At 43.2% G+C, this 13871-nt stretch overlaps 1 protein-coding gene across 2 annotated transcripts in view; it reads left to right on the plus strand.

The window, feature by feature from the left end:
* PPP1R13B (protein phosphatase 1 regulatory subunit 13B) overlaps positions 1-13871 on the plus strand; it is a 132111-nt gene that overhangs the window by 50404 nt on the left and 67836 nt on the right. The gene's annotated exons all lie outside the window — the stretch shown is intronic.

A 13871-nucleotide genomic window follows, 5' to 3' on the forward strand; every position in this document is an offset into this window, starting at 1 on the left:
ACCAATATATAAAGGTTTCAGTTTCCCCACATCCTTGTCAATGCTTGTGATTGTCTGTCTCTTTGATTATAGGATAATTCCTGTTTAGATTTTTTTATTCCTTAGAGACCGGATCTCACTCTGTCACCCAGGCTGTACTATAGTGGTGTGATCATAGCTCACTGCAGCATTGAACTCCTGGGCTCGTGTGATCCTCCACCTTAGTGTCCCGAGTAGGTGGGAGTACAGACACATACCACCATGCCCAGCTAGTTGTTTATTGATTTATTTAGTTTTTAATAGAGATGGGGTCTCACTATGTTGCCCATGCTGGTCTCAAATTCCTGGGCCTAAGCCATCCTGCTGCCTCAGCCTCCCACAGTGTTGAGATTACACACTTGAGCCACCATGGCCAGCTAGTTCCTGTTTTTTAATAGCTTATACATCCTTAATTTGTGTTTTACTTTGGTTTCCTTGGACTGCCAAGAAAATAGTTTACATACCAAGTTTGTAAAAATGTTAAAATATCTGTGTGGATTACTTAAATTAGTGATTATTTGATTTCAGTTGATTTTCTCAGTTCAGATGTTCCAGAAAGCAAGGGTAAGATGACCTCTTGAGCTACTTAATATGGTTGTCAGTTTTCTGCCTGCCCCATCCTGCATTTCTTGAGCACCGCTGTGTGTCCAGGCACTGAGCTGGAGAACACAAGTATTGGCCTTATGGTCTAGTATGGTCTTTCAACTTTTTTGAATAATAAAAAAAATGGAGCAAGTTAAGATACACTTAGATGATTTCAAGACCAAGTAATGAGTCACAGATACTGTTCCAGTAGAGGATATAGTCAAGAAAACTATTGATAATTTAATGTAAGAAAGTTGTACTGTAAATAGCCACAGTCTGTTACAGCAGGGGAGAAGAGGAGGGTCTATCTGAGGTTGGGTCAAGATGGGCAGACATTGGATCCGATCTGTCTCAGGTCAGGTCAGGTTGGGTAGAGAGTATTGTCAGTGAGCAGAAAAGGGCAGGGTTTGTTGTGGGATTCATCAGGGCAGAGAAACAGTTTGAGGAAAGGCATAAGTAGGACATCTTGTCATTACATGCTATATTTGTTACAGCACACAATTAGAAATTTTTGTTTTCCTAACTGTAGCTAGCCAGATCTTATAATTTATTTATTTATTTATTTTCTTTTTCTTTTTTTATAACTTTTTTTTTTTTTTCTGAGACGGAGTCTTGCTCTGCCGCCCAGGCTGGAGTGCAGTGGCCGGCTCTCAGCTCACTGCAAGCTCCGCCTCCCGGGTTCACGCCATTCTCCTGTCTCAGCCTCCCGAGTAGCTGGGACTACAGTTGCCCGCCTCGTCGCCCAGCTAGTTTTTTGTATTTTTTAGTAGAGACGGGGTTTTCACTGTATTAGCCAGGATGGTCTTGATCTCCTCACCTGGTAATCTGCCCACCTCGGCCTCCCAAAGTGCTGGGATTACAGGTGTGAGCCACCGCACCGGACTCCAATCATTTATTTATTTATTTATTTATTTATTTATTTTTTTTTTTTTTGAGACGGAGTCTCGCTCTGCCGCCCAGGCTGGAGTGCTGTGGCCGGATCTCAGCTCACTGCAAGCTCCGCCTCCCGAGTTCACGCCATTCTCCTGCCTCAGCCTCCCGAGTAGCTGGGACTACAGGCGCCCACCACCTCGCCCGGCTAATTTTTTTGTATTTTTTAGTAGAGACGGGGTTTCACCGTGTTAGCCAGGATGGTCTCGATCTCCTGACCTCGTGATCCGCCCGTCTCGGCCTCCCAAAGTGCTGGGATTACAGGCTTGAGCCACCGCGCCCGGCCCAATCATTTATTTTTAACATATTAATCCTTTAGGAAGGATAAACATATTAACTTGTTTTCTTTTTTCCTTTAGTTTCCTTAATCCTACTGAATTTCATCTGTTTTGTATATACTATTAAAGAAAAAAAATGCTACCCATTAAATTGTGTCCTGCCATCAATTATGAGATGTACTGTGATTTCAAAGATGTTATTAAAATATAAACAAGTGCATCTAGAATCAATACAATATATTTGTGTTGGAGCTTCTTTAGTTATTTTTAAGCTAAAGAAATCTTACTAGAATAACATTAGCAGTCACATGGCTTTTCAGCTTCAATTTTCAGTGATGCTTTAGGGAAATGCATACCATCCAGGTCAATACCAGCTTAATTTCTCTAGAAAGCTTTAAAATCTGCCATGATTGCAATGAAATTAGCTTTGAATAATAGAGATTAGGGAAAATGAATTTTGCTAAAATTAGGAAAGACAGGGTTACTGCGGGTGATAAAATGGAATGTAAGAAATTGAAATAATGTTTAGTGACTTTTGGATAAGTTATTTGGGTGTTCTTCATTTTTAAAAATAAATGTTCAGATTTACAACCTGCCATCATGCCTCTCCCCCTCGCTCGTGACATTGAACTTACTCATGAGCTGAAGAGTCTTGGTAATTCAGAAAGTACCCCAAAATACTGCCACACCATCCTTCATTCTGACAATGCATTCATAAAGAAGTCTACTTTTTTTTTTTTTTAATTATACTTTAAGTTCTAGGGTACATGTGAATAACGTGCAGGTTTGTTACATATGTATACTTGTGCCGTGTTGGTGTGCTGCACCCATCAACTCGTCAGCACCCATCAATTCATCATTTATATCAGGTATAACTCCCAATGCAATCCTTCCCCCTCCCCCTCCCCATGATAGGCCCTGGTGTGTGATGTTCCCCTTCCCGAGTCCAAGTGATCTCATTGTTCAGTTCCCACCTATGAGTGAGAACATGCGGTGTTTGGTTTTCTGTTCTTGTGATAGTTTGCTAAGAATGATGGTTTCCAGCTGCATCCATGTCCCTACAAAGGATGCAAACTCATCCTTTTTGATGGCTGCATAGTATTCCATGGTGTATATGTGCCACATTTTCTTAATCCAGTCTGTCACAGATGGACATTTGGGTTGATTCCAAGTCTTTGCTATTGTGAATAGTGCCACAATAAACATACGTGTGCATATGTCTTTATAGCAGCGTGATTTATAATCCTTTGGGTATATACCCAGTAGTGGGATGGCTGGGTCATATGGTACATCTAGTTTTAGATCCTTGAGGAATTGCCATACTGTTTTCCATAATGGTTGAACTAGTTTACATTCCCACCAACAGTGTAAAAGTGTTCCTATTTCTCCACATCCTCTCCAACACCTGTTGTTTCCTGACTTTTTAATGATTGCCATTCTAACTGGTGTGAGATGGTATCTCATTGTGGTTTTGATTTGCATTTCTCTGATGGCGCGTGATGATGAGCATTTTTTCATGTGTCTGTTGGCTGTATGAATGTCTTCTTTTGAGAAATGTCTGTTCATATCCTTTGCCCACTTTTTGATGGGGTTGTTTTTTTCTTGTATATTTGTTTGAGTTCTTTGTAGATTCTGGATAATAGCCCTTTGTCAGATGAGTAGATTGCAAAAATTTTCTCCCATTCTGTAGGTTGCCTGTTCATTCTGATGGTAGTTTCTTTTGCTGTTGCAGAAGCTCTTTAGTTTAATGAGATCCCATTTGTCAATTTTGGCTTTTGCTGCCGTTGCTTTTGGTGTTTTAGACATGAAGTCCTTGCCCATGCCTATGTCCTGAATGGTACTACCTAGGTTTTCTTCTAGGGTTTTTATGGTATTAGGTCTAACATTTAAGCCTCTAATCCATCTTGAATTAATCTTCGTATAAGGAGTAAGGAAAGGATCCAGTTTCAGCTTTCTACTTATGGCTAGCCAATTTTCCTAGCACCGTTTATTAAATAGGGAATCCTTTCCCCATTTCTTGTTTCTCTCAGGTTTGTCAAAGATCAGATGGCTGTAGATGTGTGGTATTATTTCTGAGGACTCTGTTCTGTTCCATTGGTCTATATCTCTGTTGTGGTACCAGTACCATGCTGTTTTGGTTACTGTAGCCTTGTAGTATAGTTTGAAGTCAGGTAGCGTGACGCCTCCAGCTTTCTCCTTTTGACTTAGGATTGTCTTGGCAATGCGGGCTCTTTTTTGTTTCCATATGAACTTTAAAGCAGTTTTTTCCAATTCTGTGAAGAAACTCATTGGTAGCTTGATGGGGATGGCATTGAATCTATAAATAACCTTGGGCAGTATGGCCATTTTCATGATATTGATTCTTCCTATCCATGAGCATGGTATGTTCTTCCATTTGTTAGTGTCCTCTTTTATTTCACTGAGCAGTGGTTTGTAGTTCTCCTTGAAGAGGTCCTTTACATCCTTGTAAGTTGGATTCCTAGGTATTTTATTCTCTTTGAAGCAATTGTGAATGGAAGTTCATTCATGATTTGGCTGTTTGTCTGTTACTGGTGTATAAGAATGCTTATGATTTTTGCACATTAATTTTGTATCCTGAGACTTTGCTGAAGTTGTTTATCAGCTTAAGGAGATTTTGGGCTGAGACAATGGGGTTTTCTAAATATACAATCATGTCATCTGCAAACAGGGACAATTTGACTTCTTTTTTCCTAAGTGAATACCCTTGATTTCTTTCTCTTGCCTGATTGCCCTAGCCAGAACTTCCAAGACTATGTGAATAGGAGTGGTGAGAGAGGGCATCCCTGTCTTGTGCCAGTTTTCAAAGGGAATTTTTCCAGGTTTTGCCCATTCAGTATGATATTAGCTGTGGGTTTGTCATAAATAGCTCTTATTATTTTGAGGTACGTTCCATCAATACCGAATTTATTGAGCGTTTTTAGCATAAAGGGCTGTTGAATTTTGTCAAAAGCCTTTTCTGCATCTATTGAGATAATCATGTGGTTTTGTCTTTGGTTTTGTTTATATGCTGGATTATGTTTATTGATTTGTGAATGTTGAAACAGCCTTGCATCCCAGGGATGAAGCCCACTTGATCATGGTGGATAAGCTTTTTGATGTGCTGCTGGATTCGGTTTGCCAGTATTTTATTGAGGATTTTTGCATCGATGTTCATCAGGAATATTGGTCTAAAATTCTCTTTTTTTGTTGTGTCTCAGCCAGGCTTTGGTATCAGGATGAGGTTGGCCTCATAAAATGAGTTAGGGAGGATTCCCTCTTTTTCTGTTGATTGAAATAGTTTCAGAAGGAATGGTACCAGCTCCTCCTTGTACCTCTGGTAGAATTCAGCTGTGAATCCATCTGGTCCTGGACTTTTTTTGGTGGGTAGGCTATTAATTATTGCCTCAATTTCAGAGCCTGCTATTGGTCTATTCAGGGATTCAACTTCTTCCTGGTTTAGTCTTGGAAGAGTGTAAGTGTCAGGAAATTATCCATTTCTTCTAGATTTTCTGGTTGATTTACATACAGGTGTTTATAGTATTCTCTGATGGTAGTTTGTATTTCTGTGGGGTCGGTGGTGATATCCCCTTTATCATTTTTTATTGTGTCTCTTTGATTCTTCTCTCTTTTCTTCTTTATTAGTCTTGCTAGCGGTCTGTCAATTTTGTTGATCTTTTCAAAAAACCAACTCCTGGATTCATTGATTTTTTGGAGGGCTTTTTGTGTCTCTATCTCCTTCAATTCTGCTCTGATCTTAGTTATTTCTTGCCTTCTGCTAGCTTTTGAATGTGTTTGCTCTTGCCTCTCTAGTTCTTTTAATTGTGATGTTAGAGTGTCAATTTTAGATCTTTCCTGCTTTCTCTTGTGGACATTTAGTGCTATAAATTTCCCTCTACACACTGCTTTAAATGTGTCCCAGAGCTTCTGGTATGTTGTATCTTTGTTCTCATTCGTTTCAAAGAACATCTTTATTTCTGCCTTCATTTCATTATGTACCCAGTAGTCATTCAGGAGCAGGTTGTTCAGTTTCCATGTAGTTGAGTGGTTTTGAGTGAGTTTCTTAGTCCTGAGTTCTAGTTTGATTGCACTGTGGTCTGAGAGACAGTTTGTTATAATTTCTGTTCTTTTACATTTGCTGAGGAGTGCTTTACTTCCAATTATGTGGTCAATTTTGGAATAAGTGTGATGTGGTGCTGAGAAGAATGTATATTCTGTTGATTTGGGGTGGAGAGTTCTATAGATGTCTATTAGGTCCGCTTGGTGCAGAGATGAGTTCAATTCCTGGATATCCTTGTTAACTTTCTGTCTCGTTGATCTGTCTAATGTTGACAGTGGAGTGTTGAAGTCTCCCATTATTATTGTATGGGAGTCTAAGTCTCTTTGTAAGTCTCTAAGGACTTGCTTTATGAATCTGGGTGCTCCTGTATTGGGTGCATATATATTTAGGGTAGTTAGCTCTTCCTGTTGAATTGATCCCTTTACCATTATGTAATGGCCTTCTTGTCTCTTTTGATCTTTGATGGTTTAAAGTCTTTTTATCAGAGACTAGTATTGCAACCCCTGCTTTTTTTTGTTCTCCATTTGCTTGGTAGATCTTCCTCCATCCCTTTATTTTGAGCCTATGTATGTCTCTGCATGTGAGATGGGTCTCCTGAATACAGCAGACTGATGGGTCTTGACTCTTTATCCAGTTTGCCAGTCTGTGTCTTTTAATTGGAGCATTTAGTCCATTTACACTTAAGGTTAATATTGTTATGTGTGAACTTGATCCTGCCATTATGATATTAACTGGTTATTTTGCTCGTTAGTTGATGCAGTTTCTTCCTAGCCTCGATGGTCTTTGCATTTTGGCATGTTTTTGCAATGGCTGGTACCGCTTGTTCCTTTCCATGTTTAGGGCTTCCTTCAGGGTCTCTTGTAAGGCAGGCCTGTTGGTGACAAAATCTCTAAGCATTTGCTTATCTGTAAAGGATTTTATTTCTCCTTCACTGATGAAACTTAGTTTGGCTGGATATGAAATTCTGGGTTTAAAATTCTTTTCTTTAAGAATGTTGAATATTGGTCCCCACTCTCTTCTGGCTTGTAGAGTTTCTGCTGAGAGATCTGCTGTTAGTCTGATGGGCTTCCCTTTGTGGGTAACCCGACCTTTCTCTCTGGCTGCCCTTAAGATTTTTTCCTTCATTTCAACTTTGGTGAATCTGGCAATTATGTGTCTTGGAGTTGCTCTTCTCGAGGAGTATTTTTGTGGCGTTCTCTGTATTTCCTGAATTTGAATGTTGGCCTGCCCTACTAGGTTGGGGAAGTTCTCCTGGATGATATCCTGAAGAATGTTTTCCAACTTGGTTCCATTTTCCCCCTCACTTTCAGGCACCCCAATCAGACCAAAACTCACAGAGTAGATTTGGTCTTTTTACATAATCCCATACTTCTTGCAGGCTTTGTTCTTTTTCTTCTTTTTTCTTTTGGTTTCTCTTCTTGCTTCATTTCATTCATTTGATCCTCAGTCACTGATACTCTTTCTTCCAGTTGATCGAGTCGGTTACTGAAGCTTGTGCATTTGTCACGTATTTCTCGTGTCATGGTTTTCATCTCTGTCAGTTCGTTTATGACTTTCTCTGCATTAATTAGTCTAGCTGTCAAGTCTTCCACTCTTTTTTCTTTTTTCTTTTTTTTTTTTTTTTGAGGCGGAGTCTCGCTCTGTTGCCCAGGCTGGAGTGCAGTGGCCGGATCTCAGCTCACTGCAAGCTCCGCCTCCCGGGTTTACCCCATTCTCCTGCCTCAGCCTCCCGAGTAGCTGGGACTACAGGCACCCGCCACCTCGCCCAGCTAGTTTTTGTATTTTTAGTAGAGACAGGGTTTCACCGTGTTAGCCAGGATGGTCTTGATCTCTTGATCCGCCCGTCTTGGCCTCCCAAAGTGCTGGGATTACAGGCTAGAGCCACCGCGCCCGGCCTCTTCCACTCTTTTTTCAAGATTTTAGTTTCTTTGCGCTGGGTACGTAATTCCTCCTTTAGCTCTGAGAAGTTTGATGGACTGAAGCCTTCTTCTCTCATCTCGTCAAAGTCATTCTCTGACCAGCCCATGCTGGCGATGGGCTGCGCTCCTTTGCAGGGGGAGAGACGCTCTTATTTTTTGAATTTCCAGCTTTTCTGCCCTGCTTTTTCCCCATCTTTGTGGTTTTATCTGCCTCTGGTCTTTGATGATGGTGACGTACTGATGGGGTATTGGTATAGGTGTCCTTCCTGTTTGATAGTTTTCCTTCTAACAGTCAGGAGGACCCTCAGCTGTAGGTCTGTTGGAGATTGCTTGAGGTCCACTCCAGACCCTGTTTGCCTGGGTATCAGCAGCAGAGGTTGCAGAAGATAGAATATTGCTGAACAGCGAGTGTACCTGTCTGATTCTTCCTTTGGAAGCTTCCTCTCAGGGGTGTACTCCACCCTTTGAGGTGTGGGGTGTCAGACTGCCCCTAGTGGGGGATGTCTCCCAGTTAGGCTACTCAGGGGTCAGGAACCCACTTGAGCAGGCAGTCTGTCCGTTCTCAGATCTCAACCTCCGTTTTGGGAGATCCACTGCTCTCTTCAAAGCTGTCAGACAGAGTCGTTTGCGTCTGCAGAGGTTCCTGCTGCTTTTTTTGTTGTTGTTGTTTAGCTGTACCCTGTCCCCAGAGGTGGAGTCTACAGAGACAGGCAGGTTTCCTTGAGCTGCTGTGAGCGCCACCCAGTTCGAGCTTCCCAGCGGCTTTGTTTACCTACTTAAGCCTCAGCAATGGCGGGCGCGCCTCCCCCAGCCTAGCTGCTGCCTTGTGGTTAGATCGCAGACTGCTGTGTTAGCAATGAGGGAGGCTCCGTGGGCGTGGGACCCTCCTGGCCAGGTGTGGGATATATTCTCCTGGTGTGCCCATTTGCTTAAAGTACAGTATTGGGGTGGGAGTTACCTGATTTTCAAGGTGTTGTGTGTCTCAGTTCCCCTGGCTAGGAAAAGGGATTCCCTTCCCCCTTGCACTTCCCAGGTGAGGCCATGCCTCGCCCTGCTTCAGCTCTCGCTGGTCGGGCTGCAGCAGCTGACCAGCACCAATTGTCTGGCACTCCCTAGTGAGATGACCCCAGTACCTCAGTTGAAAATGCAGAAATCACCGGTCTTCTGTGTCGCTCGCGCTGGGAGTTGGAGCCTGGAACTGTTCCTATTCGGCCATCTTGCTCCTCCCCGCTCTAGTCAAGAAGTCTACTTTTCAGAGCAAGTAAGCACAAGCTGTGCCTCTGTGAGTGCCGAAGGCTACTGCTTTACTCATGCCGTACTCATGAGCTTCCGCCTTCTAGAGGCAAGGATTGTGCGAATGTTTTGCTAGCTCAGAGCGTTGAGAGCAAACCGTGGGATGCCTTAGTGGGTAGAAGGGTAAGGGACCAGGAAGAAAAACCGATTCTGAAATACTGAGTGAAACAGGGCATTCTGCTTGTTGCTAGTGAACTGTAGGAATAACACTTAAGGGAAGGTAGTAAAAAAATTTTTTTTACTCATTTGAAACTTCAATTTATAAAGCATGATTTGGGAAAATATATTATTAGATCTTTAAGAGCATAGATTATGAAGTCACATTGGAAAATATTTACCATTACAACTGTGTAATAAATGTGTATAAGTAAGAATAAACTATATTCCAGTTGTTTCTGATGAAACTGTTAAAGCATTAGTCTTGGCCTTGTTTGAGCTGGCTCCAGTAATTACCTATTTTATTCCGAATTCTGTAGATTCCAGGCTACTTATTTCAGTATACAAAAACCCCTAGTTTTTATAAATTCTTACAGGTTAGTGAGCAGAGGTAAATGTTACTTCATTTTTTAAAAATTTATTGTAAAATAGAAATGTGTTCAGAGAAGAGGGATGATGCTTGTTTATTGAACAGACTGGATGTGTCTTCAATTGTGTGTGTATATATATTTTCTCAACTTAGGGCATGGTAGGGGTTCTGTATTTTGTGTGTCATTCATGGAGTTGACCAGATTTTAGTGTGCCTCCCAGGCATCAGGTCCTGACTCAGCAACGGGAAATTAAAGACTCAACAGTGAAGTGCTTGGAAGAGTGCAGAGTCTATGAGGGGAGGGAGTCATTGAGGTGATGCAATATCTGGCTGAAGAGCCACTGGATTGCAAAGGAAGGAGCATGTGGCCTCCCTGGTGAGCGGAGGTGGTAAGGAATGTTTTGCAAAGATGGTAGTTAGGAGCTGAGTTTTGAATTGTGAATAGGAATTTACAGGCAAACAGGAAGGGTACTTGGGCAGAGACATGGCTGCCAGAGAGAACTCCATTGATGCTGATGGAGGGAAGTTTAGTGCTTGAAGAGACTTAGAAGCTAGAAGGCTAGGAGCATGTAGTTTATCTTGTTTTCTCAGAGTATATTTTATAGAAATCCAAGCCTCATGAGATTCCCTGGAGGGAAAAAAGAAATATACATGATCATTACATTAGACTCTTAAGGAGTGTTCAGTTAAGAAACCTGTGTCCTGCTTGTATACCAGAGAAGGTGTTTTGGGAAGGGCTGGTGTTGGGTAGTGGGGAGCTCTTAAATATTTTAAGCAAGGGAATAACTTTATTTGACTTTTAGAAAATGAAATGGTAGGCCAGGCGTGGTGGGTCATGCCTGTAATCCCAGCACTTTGGGAGACTGAGGTGGGCAGATCACCTGAGGTCGGGAGTTCAAGACTAGCCTGATCAACATGGAGAAACACCGTCTCTACTAAAAATACCAAATTAGCTGGGTGTGGTGGCGCATGCCTGTAATCCCAGTGCCTATAGTCCCAGCTACTCGGGAGGCTGAGGCAGGAGAATTGCTTGAACCTGGGAGGCAGAGGTTGCGGTGAGACAAGATCATGCCATTGCATTCCAGCCTGCGCAACAAGAGTGCAACTCCGTCTCAAAAAAAAGAAAAAAGAAGAAATAAAATGAAATGGTAGTGGGTGAGGAGTTAGAGTTGGGGGAGATTGGTGGCAAGGAAACCAGTTTAAAACTGTTTATCAATTTTGGTTACATAAAATCTGATCATATTTGTAAAGATGCTTAATTTCAGAATGTAGGAATTTAGAGCACTTGTAAGAAAAAAAAATCTTTTTTTTTTTTTTTTTGAGACAGAGTCTTGCTGTGTTGCCCAGGCTGGAGTGCGATGGTGAGATCTTGGCTCATTGCAACCTCTGCCCCCCTGGGGTTCAAGTGATTCTCATGCCTCAGCCTCCTGAGTAGCTGGGACTAGAGGCGCAGGCCACCATGCCTGGCTAATTTTTTGTTTTTGTTTTTGTTTTTTTTTTGAGACGGAGTCTTTCTCTGTCGCCCAGGCTGGAGTACAGTGGCCGGATCTCAGCTCACTGCAAGCTCCGCCTCCCAGGTTCACGCCATTCTCCTGCCTCAGCCTCCCGAGTAGCTGGGACTACAGGCGCCAGCCACCTCGCCCAGCTAGTTTTTTGTATTTTTTAGTAGAGACGGGGTTTCACCGTGTTAGCCAGGATGGTCTCGATCTCCTGACCTCGTGATCCGCCCATCTCGGCCTCCCAAAGTGCTGGGATTACAGGCTTGAGCCACCGCGCCCGGCCATTTTTTGTATTTTTAGTAGAGACAGTGTTTTGCCATGTTGGCCAGGCTGGTCTCAAATTCCTGATCTCGCATGGTCCGCCCACCTTGGCCTCCCAGAGTGCTGGGATTACAGGCGTGAGCCACTGCACCTGGATGAAAAAAAAATCTTAACTACAAACTGAAATTATATACTTACTCAAATTCAGAGATTTTAAGGTCTGGCTCTGTTGCCCAGGCTAGAGTGCAGAGGCGCGATTATAAGCTGCACTGCACCTTCAAATTCCTGGGATCAAGTGATCCTCCCACCTCAGCCTTCGTCTGAGACCACTGTCGTGAGCCACCATTCCTGGCCTGTTTCTGACCTTTTATCGAAGATCAGACAGAAATGATTTTTAAAAATCTTTGGTTTAAATTTTACTTTATTCATTTATTTTTATTTATTATATTTTTTTGAGATGGAGTTTTGCTCTGTCACCTAGGCTGGAGTGCAGTGGTGCGATTTTAGCTCACTGCAACCCCATGCCTCCCAGGTTTCAGTGATCCTCCTGCCTCAGCCTCCTGAGTAGTTGTTCCGCTGTGCCTGGTTAATTTTTTTTTTTTTTTTTTTTTTTGAGATGGAGTCTCACTCCGTCACCCAGGCTGGAGTATGGTGGGACAATCTTGGCTCACTGCAACCTCTGCCTCCTGGGTTCAAACGCGTCTCCTGCCTCAGCCTCCCGCGTACCTGGGATTATAGGCATGCACCACAATGCCTGGCTAATTTTATTTGTATTTTCTCCACGTTGGTCAGGCTGGTCTCGAACTCGTGACCTCAGGTGATCCATCCACCTCGGCCTCCCAGAGTGCTGGGATTAGAGTGCTGGCGTGAGCCACCGCACCAGGCCTGCACCTGGCTAATTTTTATATTTCTTTTTTTTATCAGAGTTGGAATTTCACCATGTTGGCCAGGCTGGTCTTAAACTCCTGATCTCAGGTGATCCACCCACCTTGGCCTCGCAAAGTGCTGGGATTACAGATTAGAGCCACGATGCCCGGCCTAATTTTTTCTTTGGGTGTATTGTTTTTTTTTTTTTTTTTTGAGACGGAGTCTCGCTCTGTCGCCCAGGCTGGAGTGCAGTGGTGCGAAATAGGGTCACTGCAAGCTCCGCCTCCTGGGTTCATGCCATTCTCCTGCCTCAGCCACCTGAGTAGCTGGGACTACAGGTGCCCGCCACCACGCCCAGCTGATTTTCTTTTTTTTTTTTTTGTATTTTGTTTAGTAGAGACGGGGTTTCACCGTGTTAGCCAGGATGGTGTTGATCTCCTGACCTCGTGATCCGCCCACCGTGGCCTCCCAAAGTCCTGGGATTACAGGCGTGAGGTACCGGGCCCGGCTAGATGTATTGTTTTTAAAGTATCTCTTTCATTGTTCCACTGAGGAAAGGAAAAAAGAGAAAACATTTTCCTTCCAATATGATGTCTTAAGATGCTAGATCAAAGTGTTAGTATTTTTTTGAAATTAAAAAAAAAAGGCCAGGCACAGTGGCTCATGCCTGTAATCCAGCACTTTGGGAGGCCAAGGCAGGCGGATTACTTGAGGTCAGGAGTTCGAGATCAGCCTGGTCAATATGGCGAAACCCTGTCTCTACTAAAAATACAAAGTAAAATCAACTGGGCGTATGGTGGTGTATGCACCTGTAATCACAGCTACTCACAGAAGGCCGAGGCAGGAAAATTGCTTGAACCAGGGGGCAGAAGTTGCAGTGAGCCGAGATCGTGACATTGCACTCCAGCCTGGGCGACAGAGTGGGACTCTGTCTCAACAAAAACAAAAAAAACAATAAAAACACCAGGTGTAGTGGCTCACATCTGTAATCCCAGCACTTAGGGAGACCAAGGCAGGAGGACTGCTTGAACTCAGGAGTTTGAGACCAGCGTGGGCAGCATGGCAATACCCTGTCTCTACAGAAAATACAAAAATTAGGTGGACGTGGTGGCACATGCCTGGAGTCTCAGCTTACTTGGGAGGCCGAGGCAGGAGGATCTCTGGAGTCTGGGAGGCAGAAGTTGCAGTGAGCCGAGATCACGCCACTGCACTCCAGCCTGGATGACGGAGTGAGACCCTGTCTCAAAAAAATAAAATGAAGCCAGATGGTTTTTATTTTTTTGAATACAGTATAATGTATTTTTTCTGTTTCAGGGTCTTTTATTTTTCTTTTACTGTGATATATTAATACACTTCCCTGGCCAATTTCTTTTAAGGAATTGGATTTTTGGTCCTTTTTTTTTTTTTTTTTTTTTTGAGACGGAGTCTTGCTCTGCCACCCAGGCTGGAGTGCAGTGGCCGGATCTCAGCTCACTGCAAGCTCCGCCTCCTGGGTTTACGCCATTCTCCTGCCTCAGCCTCCCGAGTAGCTGGGACTACAGGCGCCTGCCTTGTCGCCCGGCTAGTTCTTTGTATTTTTTAAGTAGAGACGGGGTTTCACCGTATTAGCCAGGATGGTCTCGATCTCCTGACCTCGTG

Source organism: Trachypithecus francoisi, unplaced genomic scaffold (assembly GCF_009764315.1).
Source record: "Trachypithecus francoisi isolate TF-2019V2 unplaced genomic scaffold, Tfra_2.0 Lachesis_group3, whole genome shotgun sequence".
NCBI lineage: Eukaryota > Metazoa > Chordata > Mammalia > Primates > Cercopithecidae > Trachypithecus > Trachypithecus francoisi.